The sequence below is a fragment of the Armigeres subalbatus genome, chromosome 3 (assembly GCF_024139115.2).
Source record: "Armigeres subalbatus isolate Guangzhou_Male chromosome 3, GZ_Asu_2, whole genome shotgun sequence".
In the NCBI taxonomy this organism is placed as follows: domain Eukaryota; kingdom Metazoa; phylum Arthropoda; class Insecta; order Diptera; family Culicidae; genus Armigeres; species Armigeres subalbatus.
Genome location: NC_085141.1, coordinates 376898500 through 376911982, shown reverse-complemented (window position 1 = coordinate 376911982; position 13483 = coordinate 376898500).

Sequence of the window (13483 nt, the reverse complement as noted above, 5' to 3'; positions counted from 1 at the left end):
TTGGACAGAGTCATTTTCTCCTAATTTAAAAATGGCCACCTACAGATCTCAATGGTATGACTTACCTACACGTATCCACATTCATTGAAATGCATTTATTTGCTTAACTGACATAGATTAAACCAGAAATTAACATTGTTTCGCAATCTTATCGATATCATTGAAAACAGCCTGAAAGTTGGCAATTAATGGTTCATCCATGTACTGTACATGGGGTGACCAATAAATGTCTGATGCATAAAAACATAACTTCATTTTGGTCACTCCTTTTTCATCCGTCTCAAGTTCATGTTAAGCGATTGGAATATGTTAGTATCTCAATTGCAATCAAACTTTGGCTGCAGGACCTCAAGATTGCCGTTTGAACCAATTTAAACGTGTTTCAGGTGCATGTTACGAAGAGTCTTATAATGCATGTTCTCCTGCATACTTGCATCCAGCAGGCACTTTGGTAGAAAGCTTTACAGTTTAGATAATTTTAAAGATAAATAATAGTTTATTTGTGAATTCTCATTAGGAGCCGCTAGAGTCGAGGTAAAAGTATGCAATGATCATACTTTCGATAAAAATTTTCTTACACATTATCTAAAATTGATCGAAGAAGCTCAGGCTTGTCCAAAATATGTACATGTCCAAAATATATCATTTACCCTAGAGAAAGAATTATATGAAGAAGGTGATTTTGCATAACAAGGATTTGGCATTATTTAGTAATGAAGAATTCTTCGGTATAATTGATTTAACTGAAGGGTTTATTTAACATATTAGACAATTTTCGGAACGATGGAAAGGGAGCGGGACCATTTGGACAGCACCCCCTATTCCCTTCCACAACGTTAATAACACAACAGCGTTCCAACCAAATGGCTTGTTTATTGTACAGATAGATTTCGACAGAAACTAACCATGTGTTAAAAAACAAGCAATTCGATTGTAATGAGCTCGAGTAATGAACGTTGCTGACGGGAATAGGGGGTGCTGCCCAAATGGTTCTCTACCCTACTATTTATCAAAAAATAAATTCACATTTGTCTGATACCAATTTTTGACGTAGGACTACGTCTGTGTTTTCTATATTGGGGTACACTTTACGATTGCGAAAATCGGGGACCGTCACGAAAATATGATAGACTTTAAACTTTAATATCTAAGCCGTTTCTCGATGGATTTTCATTTTTTTTGGACCATTCGATCAAGGATGAGTCAACGCTTCTTTGTATTTATTTGTAAATACTGATTTTCAACTATTTATTATCGATAATTGATGAAAAGTTTAGAAATAGGTAAACTAACCAATCACGTTCATGCATCACTAGCACAGACATAAAAAATCAATCACTTGCGGATTTGGATCTAATCCTCAGTTTGAACAAGGTTTCACGCAGAGCAGACGCATTAAAGTGCGCGGAGCGAACACAGCATCACGGAGGCGCTAATAACATTTTCAAAGGAAATCAATCGCATTGGTGGTGGTCCTCGATGTGTTGCTGCAGATCATTCAACCTCAACGAACCAGAATTTCATATGAAGAAAAGGTTGACCATAAAAATAGCACTCAGGCGATCCTGCACCGCCAGTGCCGATGCTGAAAATTTATTACAAATTGTGGTGTCAGTTAGTTGGAAAGGAACATTGGGAAAAAAATTGATTCTTCTCAGGACCAACATTTTATGAAAAGAAAGATTTGATTGCGAAAAAAGACTGTTTCGGTGACATCGGGTTTAGCGTGGTAGTTTGGTTGCTGTTAGTGATTCCATCCATTCAAATTTACTGCATCATCTCCCTCCGACGCGCTATCAAATTCGCTATTTACGATTGAGTTTTGCACTTTGAAGAAAGTTTATTTCGGATAGTCGGATCAACCTTCTTTTGTATAAAATCAATGAAGACGCCACCTCAGTGGAAACTATCTACAGCAACTAACCATCGGTGAACGTCGCTCGGACAGACACATGCCGAAAGAAAATGTTTTGTAATATGAAGAAACTTCGTCTTGAGTCAAACTTCTGTTGTCATTCCTCGCAACAATCTTGTGAAAAAGTTTCATAGGATTCTTAGAATTTATTATTCTCCGAACTGTCCGTTGTCTGGGGAAACCCGAGCGAATTGGCTCGCGCGCGCCGAAAAGCAGCTTTCTTATATCTAATGAAGTAATTCCATTAGTCCCGCCCCTTCATTAATCGTTATGAGTGCACATTATATTTACAACCATATCAGCTCACAAAGGGGCGGGGCTAAATTTATTAAATATAAGAAAGCTGTTGTTCGGCGCGCGCGAGCCATTTTGATCGGGATTCCACAGAGAGCGGTTCGACATTCGATGCAGCGGAGCGGACACAGCAGCACGAAGTGGGTGGCAGTGTTGCAATGCTGTAAATTTATTTCAACTTTTGGAGGCTTAGCGAAAAATCATCAAGTGGCTGTCGGACAGTTGCAGCGCAAGGTGTCGACAAGCGATTGGATGCAGTTAGTTATTTGAATGGGAATTGGGAAAAGAAAATTGGTTCTTCTCAGGACCAACATTTTACGAAAAGAAAGAGTTAATTGCGAAAAAGGACTGTTTCCGTGGGTTTGGCGTGGTAACTTGGTTGCTGTTAGTGATTCCATCCATTAAAATTCACTACATCATCTCCTCCGACGCGCCATCAAATTTGCTATTTACGATTGAGCTTTGCACTTTGAAGAAAGTTTATTTCGGATCAACCTTCTTTTGTATAAAATGGTGCCTTTTGTATAAAATCAATGAAGACGCCACCTCAGTGGAAACTTTCTACAGCAACCACCCATCGGTGAACGTCGCTCGGACAGACAGATGCCGAAAGATAATGTTTTGTAGTATGGAGAAACTTCGTCTTGAGTCAAATTTCTGTTGTCATTCCTCGCAACAATACGCATCTTAGATAAACAACATCTCATAACAAAATTCAGAATCTTGCGAGAAAATTTCATAAGATTCTTAAAATTTGTCATCCTCCGAACGGTCCGTTGTCTGCGGAGTCCCGATCAAAATGGCTCACACGCGTCGATAACCAGCTTTCTTATATCTAATGAAGTAATTTCATTAGCCCCGCCCCTTCATTAATCGTTATGAGTGCACATTATATTTACACCTATACCAGACCACAAAGGGGCGGAGCTAACGGGCTTAATTCATTGAATACAAGAAAGCTGCTTTCTAGCGCGCGAGCCATTTTGATAGGGATTTCGCAGAGAGCGGTTAAATAAGATTTTACGCAGAGCCGACGCAGCGGAGCGAACACAGCAGCACGAAGGCGCTCTGATAGTATTTTCAAAGGAAAATCATCGAATTGGTGGTGGAAGTCTGCGTTGGTGGTCGTCATTCAACCTCAACAAACCAGCATTTTATGTTTCGATCCCGTGCGATGCAGTGGCGATGCTGAAAATTTATTCCAAATGGTGGCGTCTTAGCGAAAACTCATCGAGTGGTCGTCGAACAATAACAACACGAAGTGGAATTCTAACCCTAACGTTTCGACAAGCATTGGGTTGCAGTTAGTTATTGGAATCGTGCATTGGGGACACAAAATTGGTCCTTCTCAGGATCAGCATCTTCTGAACAGAAAGGGTTGATTGCAAAATGGACTGTTTCGGTGGAATTGGCGTTTGGCGTGATAGTTCGGTTGCTGTAAGCGATTCCATTCATTCGAACAAATTTGTTGCGTTGTCACTCACCGACGCGCGCTTTTCATTCTGCTATCGAAGAAAAACCTTCTGTTAACGCCAAACTATTAATTTTGGACTTTGATGAACATTCTTGCATCCCGGATTAAACTACCCTTGTGTAAAATAATGGTACTGTAAAGAACCGACATTTTCAAATAATGGAGCTTTTCAATCCTCAACTACAACAAAACATAATCAAAATCTTGGGAGGAAATTCCATTTGACTGCTACTGACGCCATCCATTTGAACAAACTCATTGCATCTCCCTCCGAAGTGCGCTTGTGGTTGTGCTACCGAAGGGCAACTTTCTGTCGTCGCCAAACGATGGTAACCCGAAAAAAATCGATATCATTTCTAATGACTAACGAAACAAAACCAAAGAATCTTGGCAGAAAATTTCACTTTCCGTCGACGACGGCCAAATCGATGAAGACGCCACCTTAGTGAAAAATGTCGTTTAGCTGCCTTAGTTTTTCAAATGGCGCATTATTAAAAACAACAAATCTTTCCAAAATCGTCATTGTCGTTTAAACAGCCGAACAGTCTGTTTGTCTGGGTAAACACCAGCGCTATAGAAAACGATGCATGTACGCTTCCATCGCGGGCGGAAGTCGTTGAACGTTGCAAATTAATATATTTGTGTTTTGTTTCGCGCCACCTCCGATTCTGCGTATTTTTTTCCTTTCGTCCGGACATTTGTGAGCATAATGTCTTCTAGGATTCTGATGATATCCACTGAAAGATAGACGAATGCCTTCAGTGGCGATGCGGCCGATGAGTCGTTCCTTTTCCACGGCTGGTTCATCCAACTGGGAGCTACCTTCAGTTTCTTGATTCGGTTGACCTCCGAGCAGTTTGCACAATGCTAATAAATTTACACAAATTATGATGAAAAATACCCTCCATTTCGTATAGATACGTAGTCCTACGTCACCTTTGCGTACAACCCGATTGGGCTGCACCTTTGAGTTTTTTACGAATGGATATCACATTTCTTAGCCTTATTCAAGACGCAGACTTCATTTCAAAGATTGAGTCATATCTACAATTTGAAAATAAAACTTTTAAAGATAATATCACTTTATGTCAAATTATTTGCTTTCATTAAAGATGTTATTGCTACAAGTCCAGGCAAATGTCTTCTTCTTAAGAAGGAATCCTACTTCTAAAGAAGGGATAACATCTACCATTGCCTTAATCCGGGCATGCGCCTTCTTTAAAGAAAGAAACCATTTCCAACATTGCTACATTTTTGGCAAATGCCCATTTTTAAAGAAGGGATCACATCCACCATTGCTTTATGCCGGGCAAGCGCCTACTTTTAAAGAAGGAGTTACATCCACCGTTTCCTTAATCCAGGCAAGCGCCTATTTTCAAAGAAGGAATTAGATCATCGCCTTAATCCGGGCAAGCGTCTACTTCTAAAGAAGTGATCATGCACCATTATTGACTTAAGCCGAATAAGCGCCCACCTGTATCCGATGTAGGGTAAAACGTCCTATCGTTGTGGTATGCCCTAATGTTGCGGTACATAAGTTCATAACATAAGTTCAGCACAATTGACGTAATATTTACGAAACTATAGTTAACGAGCATCATATTCAACCACTACAATGTGGAAATCGTATAACAGGTAATTTTTGAAGAATTTTTGTAATGAATTTTGTTTTAACACGGTGATAATCGCAGATAATAATGCTGAATTGACAAAGGCTATTATTATTAATATTCCGCGAAATGGTGCATTCCGCGAAAATGTACATTCCGCCAAAAGTCATTCGGCGAAAAGGTACAAACCGCCAAATGTTGTACCGCGAAAAGTTACAAACCGCCAAATGTTATTCCGCGAAATGTTCAACAGCGAAAAGGAATTCCGCGAAATAGTTTTCGGTGAAATGTTATACAATCGGTTGTTTGCCGAAAGGGTCGTTTGATCGAAAGGGTCATTTGGCCTAAACGGTAGTTTGGCCGGAAAGGTCGTTGGGCCGAAAGAATCATTTCGCCGAAAGGATCATTTCGCCGGGTCATTTGGCTGAAAGAGTCATTTGGCCGGAAGGGTCATTTGACCAAAAGAGTCATTAGGCCGAATGGGTCATTTGGCTAAAAAGGACATTTAGCCGAATAAGACATTTTGCCGAATAGGTCATTTGAAAAGTGATAGATTAGGAGTAAGAAGAGAGACGTTTCTATTCTCATTCCTCATTTCTCACTTCTCACTGTAAAAAACGAGGATCGCGAAATGAGACGTCTCACACTTTCGGCCAAAGGATCCTTTCGGCTAAATTTCCCTTTCGGCCAAATGGCCCTTTCTGCCAAATGACTCTTTCAGCCAAATGACCCTTTTGGCCTTATGACCCTTTTGGCCTTATGACTCTTGCGGCCTAATGACCCTTTCGGCCTAATGACCATTTCGGTCCAATGGCCCTTTCGGCCATATGACCTTTCCGGCCAAATGACCCTTTAGGACAAATTACTCTTTCGGCCAAACGACCCTTTCGGCCAAATGACCCTTTCGGCCAAATGACTCTTTCGACCAAACGACCCTTTCGGCCAAACGACCCTTTCGGCCAAACGACACTTTCGGCTAAATGACCCTTTCGGCACAATGACTCTTTTGGCCAAACGTGTTTGTGTGTATGTGTGTGCACAAAAGCCCTCCTTAGCCGTGCGATAAGACGCGCGGCTACAAAAACAAGACCATGCTGAGGGTGGCTGGGTTTGATTGCCGTTACCGGTCTAGGCAATTTTTGGATTGGAAAATGTCTCGACTTCCCTGGGCATCGTGCTAGCCTTATGATATACGAATGCAAAAATGGTAACCTGGCTTAGAAACCTTGCAGTTAATAACTGTGGAAGTGCTTAGTGAACACTAAGCTGCGAGGCGGCTCTGTCCCAGTGTGGGGATGTAATACCAATAAGAATAAGAAAAAGAAGAAGAGACGCAGGAAATTTGGTCGAATGACGTTTGGTCGAAAGAACACTACGTCGAATGAATATCTAGTCGAATGTGCATTTAGACGAAATCAGATTTTACCATGAAGAATAATCGTATATTTGGTCGAAAGATGTTTGGTCGGAAGGACATTTGGTTGAAAACGGATTTTCTAATGAATATTCTTGGTATATTTAGTCAAATGACGCTCCGTCGATTAGATATTTCAAAGAAAGAAACTTAAGTCAAAAATAATTAAAACATTAATGATATATTGCGGTGTTCCAATAAGTCACATAATATTGGACTAATATTGTCCAAAGAATGATGTGTTCATTAAAAGAATAAATAATAGGAAAACGGTGTGTATTCCTGACAGAATAATGACTTTAGCGAACCGCTCTAACCGACTACGATGAATCTATACCACCTGGTCAAAATAATGTTCTGTCAATAATCAACGAACTATGGTTGGAAGTAAATTTTGTACTGAATTAATTATTGTATAAATATTGAGTGTAAGAAAAGAGCAATAAACCTATTTCCATTCGACTAAATGTCCTTCGACTAAAATTCCCCTGTCCCATGTCAAAGCCGTTGTTTTAAAGCCTACTACGATAAAATATTGGCAAAATAACATTGATATCATTGATTTTTGAGCTTGTGTCAAAAAATAGAATAGAGAGTATTTTACCATGTGTTCCCAATATTTTGCTATTTATGTAGGTTTTCAATTTTTCTATAATCTACCAGAGACTTAAGAAGTTTCCGTTTCCTCAGGTAAAAAATCCTCATTAGCTTTCGTATTCCTTTCTTCCGCTGCTCATTGAACTTCTTCAGGTGCACTGAATACCTCTAATCAGTTCATCAGAAATCTATTGACGAATTATGCATTTTACTGACTTTGGCAAGTGGCAAGAAACTCTAAGAACAAACAAAGATACGGTCCCTAGTTCGGTTGTTATGGCGTTTGTCAGTTAGTCGTTGAAACACAGTGCTCCCCTGTTTTGGAAACATTTGATTTCTAACTCCTACAAATTCTAGAAAACTTTCAAACCGAATTCAACTTTTTTTTTATACCATGAAATCAAAACGGAAACGGAATAGGTTATTTGGCCGGAAAGGTCTTTTTTCCAAAGAGTATTTTTGGCTGGTCTTTTGGCCGAGAAGGTCATTTGGCCCAATAGATTATATGGCCGAATGATTCTATCACAAACGCCCGAATGACATAAATCCGAGTTCCATTCGCCGAATGACAAACGCCCGAATGTAATAGGTGCCCGATTTCCATTCCCCCGAAAAGACAAAATGAAATTGCAACACAGCCAAACAAAACGGCCAAATGTCCTATTCGGCCAAATGACCTTTACGGCCAAATGTCCTGTTCGGCTAGATGCGGTGCGCCCAAACGATATTGCAACTAGTTAAAAATCGATGCTAGTTATTCACTCGTGCAGGAATTGTCTCGGACAGATAATTTAGAAATGTGTGCTAAAATTATTACCATAAGTTAATTTGTTGCTAATTTTGTTAACTGAACACATACCTACCACCTCTATTTTATGGCAAAACTCTAAATTCAAAATTATGCAGCTCAACCGGTTTCAAACGGATTTTCAAGCAATCTCTCGGAATCGCTCATAATATTCCTATTGTTTTAAGAACTCAATTTGCAACTAGCAGATCGGCTTCGAAATTCATCTTGCAACATGCCAAACTTCATGAATTTGCAAAACAAGTACTCTGGAGTACATTTCGGCGATTTCCGATCGAATTGGCCACCTTCCGGATACCTTCAGGGCCTGGTTCCCTTGAAACCCCTTGGGTCACTTTTCGTTTATTCGTTGAACCCATCCTGCGACATGTCAAACTTCATGAATTTATAAAATAAGTACATTGAAGAACATTCCGACGGTTGTCTATTGAACCACCTTCCGGGTGTTTCCGGAACCTGGCTGCCCTGAAAAAGCGGTCACTTTTCGTTCAATCTTGAAACCCATCGCGACATATCAAACTTAATAAGTGGCTCACTGCTACGTCAATAATGGCTGCTCTAACTGTACTCCTGCATGGCTGCAGGCTCGAAAACGGGCCCCATCGAGCTCACCACCTTCCGGAAACATTGCCTAGAGATGTTGCGCATTGGCGGCATCAGATGTTTTCAGTCACTCTTGGTCATACCGAGGTGGCAGTAAATATCGAACATGTCCGGTTCGATCAAAAACCGTCGAAAAAATGCCGCAATGTACTTATTTTGAAAAACTCAAAGGTGCAGCCCAATCGGGTTGTACGCAAAGGTGACGTATGACTACGTATCTATACGAAATGGAGGGTATTTTTCATCATAATTTGTGTAAATTTATTAGCATTGTGCAAACTGCTCGGAGGTCAACCGAATCAAGAAACTGAAGGTAGCTCCCAGTTGGATGAACCTGCCGTGGAAAAGGAACGACTCATCGGCCACATCGCCACTGAAGGCATTCGTCTATCTTTCAGTGGATATCATCAGAATCCTAGAAGACATTATGCTCACAAATGTCCGGACGAAAGGAAAAAAATACGCAGAATCGGAGGTGGCGCGAAACAAAACACAAATGTGTTAATTTGCAACGTTCAACGGCTTCCGCCCGCGATGGAAGCGTACATGCATCGTTTTCTATAGCGCTGGTGTTTACCCAGACAAACAGACTGTTCGGCTGTTTAAACGACAATGACGATTTTGGAAAGATTTATTGCTTTTAATAATGCGCCATTTGAAAAACTAAGGCAGCAAAACGACATTTTTCACTAAGGTGGCGTCTTCATCGATTTGGCCGTCGTCGACGGAAAGTGAAATTTTCTGGCAAGATTCTTTGGTTTTGTTTCGTTAGTCATTAGAAATGATATCGATTTTTCGGGTTACCATCGTTTGGCGACGACAGAAAGTTGCCCTTTGGTAGCACAACCACAAGCGCACTTCGGAGGGAGATGATGCAATGAGTTTGTTCAAATGGATGGCGTCAGTAGCAGTCAAATGGAATTTCCTCCCAAGATTTTGATTATGTTTTGTTGTAGTTGAGGATTGAAAAGCTCCATTATTTGAAAAATATCGGTTCTTTACAGTACCATTATTTTACACAAGGGTAGTTTAATCCGGGATGCAAGAATGTTCATCAAAGTCCAAAATTAATAGTTTGGCGTTAACAGAAGGTTTTTCTTCGATAGCAGAAAAAAACAGCGCGAAAAGCGCGCGTCGGTGATTGACAACGCAACAAATTTGTTCGAATGAATGGAATCGCTTACAGCAACCGAACTATCACGCCAAACGCCAATTCCACCGAAACAGTCCATTTTGCAATCAACCCTTTCTGTTCAGAAGATGCTGGTCCTGAGAAGGACCAATTTTGTGTCCCCAATGCACGTTTCCAATAACTAACTGCAACCCAATGCTTGTCGAAACGTTAGGGTTAGAATTCCACTTCGTGTTGTTATTGTTCGACGACCACTCGATGAGTTTTAGCTAAGACACCACCATTTGGAATAAATTTTCAGCATCGCCACTGCATCGCAATCAACTCTTTCTTCACATAAAATGCTGGTTTGTTGAGGTTGAATGACGACCACCAACGCAGACTTCCACCACCAATTCGATGATTTTCCTTTGAAAATACTATCAGAGCGCCTTCGTGCTGCTGTGTTCGCTCCGCTGCGTCGGCTCTGCGTAAAATCTTATTCAACCGCTCTCTGCGAAATCCCTATCAAAATGGCTCGCGCGGGAGAAAGCAGCTTTCTTGTATTCAATGAAGTAAGCCCGTTAGCTCCGCCCTTTGTGGTCTGGTATAGGTGTAAATATAATGTGCACTCATAACGATTAATGAAGGGGCGGGGCTAATGAAATTACTTCATTAGATATAAGAAAGCTGGTTATCGACGCGTGTGAGCCATTTTGATCGGGACTCCGCAGACAACGGACCGTTCGGAGGATGACAAATTTTAAGAATCTTATGAAATTTTCTCGCAAGATTCTGAATTTTGTTATGAGATGTTGTTTATCTAAGATGCGTATTGTTGCGAGGAATGACAACAGAAATTTGACTCAAGACGAAGTTTCTCCATACTACAAAACATTATCTTTCGGCATCTGTCTGTCCGAGCGACGTTCACCGATGGGTGGTTGCTGTAGAAAGTTTCCACTGAGGTGGCGTCTTCATTGATTTTATACAAAAGGCACCATTTTATACAAAAGAAGGTTGATCCGAAATAAACTTTCTTCAAAGTGCAAAGCTCAATCGTAAATAGCAAATTTGATGGCGCGTCGGAGGGAGATGATGTAGTGAATTTTAATGGATGGAATCACTAACAGCAACCAAGTTACCACGCCAAACCCACGGAAACAGTCCTTTTTCGCAATTAACTCTTTCTTTTCGTAAAATGTTGGTCCTGAGAAGAACCAATTTTCTTTTCCCAATTCCCATTCAAATAACTAACTGCATCCAATCGCTTGTCGACACCTTGCGCTGCAACTGTCCGACAGCCACTTGATGATTTTTCGCTAAGCCTCCAAAAGTTGAAATAAATTTACAGCATTGCAACACTGCCACCCACTTCGTGCTGCTGTGTCCGCTCCGCTGCATCGAATGTCGAACCGCTCTCTGTGGAATCCCGATCAAAATGGCTCGCGCGTTGAACAACAGCTTTCTTATATTTAATAAATTAAGCCCGTTAGCCCCGCCCCTTTGTGAGCTGATATGGTTGTAAATATAATGTGCACTCATAACGATTAATGAAGGGGCGGGACTAATGGAATTACTTCATTAGATATAAGAAAGCTGCTTTTCAGCGCGCGCGAGCCATTTCGATCGGGTTTCCCAGACAACGGACCGTTCGGAGAATAATAAATTCTAAGAATCCTATGAAACTTTTTCACAAGATTGTTGCGAGGAATGACAACAGAAGTTTGACTCAAGACGAAGTTTCTTCATATTACAAAACATTTTCTTTCGGCATCTGTCTGTCCGAGCGACGTTCACCGATGGGTGGTTGCTGTAGATAGTTTCCACTGAGATGGCGTCTTCATTGATTTTATACAAAAGAAGGTTGATCCGACTATCCGAAATAAACTTTCTTCAAAGTGTAAAACTCAATCGTAAATAGCGAATTTGATAGCGCGTCGGAGGGAGATGATGCAGTAAATTTGAATGGATGGAATCACTAACAGCAACCAAACTACCACGCTAAACCCGATGCCACCGAAACAGTCTTTTTTCGCAATTAACTCTTTCTTTTCATAAAATGTTGGTCCTGAGAAGAATCAATTTTTTTTCCCAATGTTCCTTTCCAACTAACTGACACCACAATTTGTAATAAATTTTCAGCATCGGCACTGGCGGTGCGGGATCTCCACAGTGCTATTTTTATGGTCAACCTTTTCTTCATATGAAATTCTGGTTCGTTGAGGTTGAATGATCTGCAGCAACACATCGAGGACCACCACCAATGCGATTGATTTCCTTTGAAAATGTTATTAGCGCCTCCGTGATGCTGTGTTCGCTCCGCGCACTTTAATGCGTCTGCTCTGCGTGAAACCTTGTTCAAACTGAGGATTAGATCCAAATCCGCAAGTGATTGATTTTTTATGTCTGTGCTAGTGATGCATGAACGTGATTGGTTAGTTTACCTATTTCTAAACTTTTCATCAATTATCGATAATAAATAGTTGAAAATCAGTATTTACAAATAAATACAAAGAAGCGTTGACTCATCCTTGATCGAATGGTCCAAAAAAATGAAAATCCATCGAGAAACGGCTTAGATATTAAAGTTTAAAGTCTATCATATTTTCGTGACGGTCCCCGATTTTCGCAATCGTAAAGTGTACCCCAATATAGAAAACACAGACGTAGTCCTACGTCAAAACATGTAGTTTGACATGCCGTAAGATGGGTTCAAAGATTAAACCAAAAGTAGCCGCTTCCCCAAGAGAGTTAGGCTCCGGGAAAACCCGTCGAATTCAAAAAGGAAGACATGTCCTCCTGTAGGATACCATTTGGTCACCCTAATCAAACTTAAGAACAGAACAAACTTTTTATTTTTACTTAGGTGAGATCCATTCATAACGTAACGCAAAAATTGGTAACTTTTAAACCCCGCTCCCCCCAATGTCACACTTTTTATATGAAGCATCAAGCATTTTTGTATGGATTGTCACACTTCGGAGCTTCAATTGGCCATAGTGTATGCATCATGTTGAAGTGCATGTTTGGTTTCATCACCAACATCAGTTTGACACTTGTAGTACCGGTACTTTGGCTGCCAGGCCGAAGTAACCTAGATGTTAGTCACGCGAACAGTGCGTTGCTTCCAGAAGTGAAGCGTCATTAATTGTTGTGGATTGTGCCACAGATGTCGTTAGTGTCTTCGAAGATTTTTTAACTGATTTTCACACAGAGTTACGTCTGTTTGTCTGTAATAACCCAGAGAGAAAAGCGCCTTTTCTATTTCAGGCGACCAAATGAAAGAATCGTGGTTCTTCAAAATCTGGAAGCGTCATCGATCGAGCGCTAAAAAGCTTGGGTTGCAAATTCAGCTGTATCTCGTGTAATAGGACCTTCAAGAAGCGTCTGAGTGTTCAATGGAAGGAAAGGAGTGGTCAAATGGACAGTAAAATGACCAAGAATGGTACAACAGCTCAAGAAGTTTCCAAACATGTCCATTCGGGATGTCACTAATAAGTCCAAGATGTCGGTTGGTTTTGTGCAGAAAACTATGAAACGCGATGGGTTACATATGCTTACAAGATGCAAAAGGCCCCAAACCTAAATGAAAAGAAAAACACCAAAGCAAAAACCCGCGCCTGGAAAGTTTACACGAAGTTGTTCACCAAATCC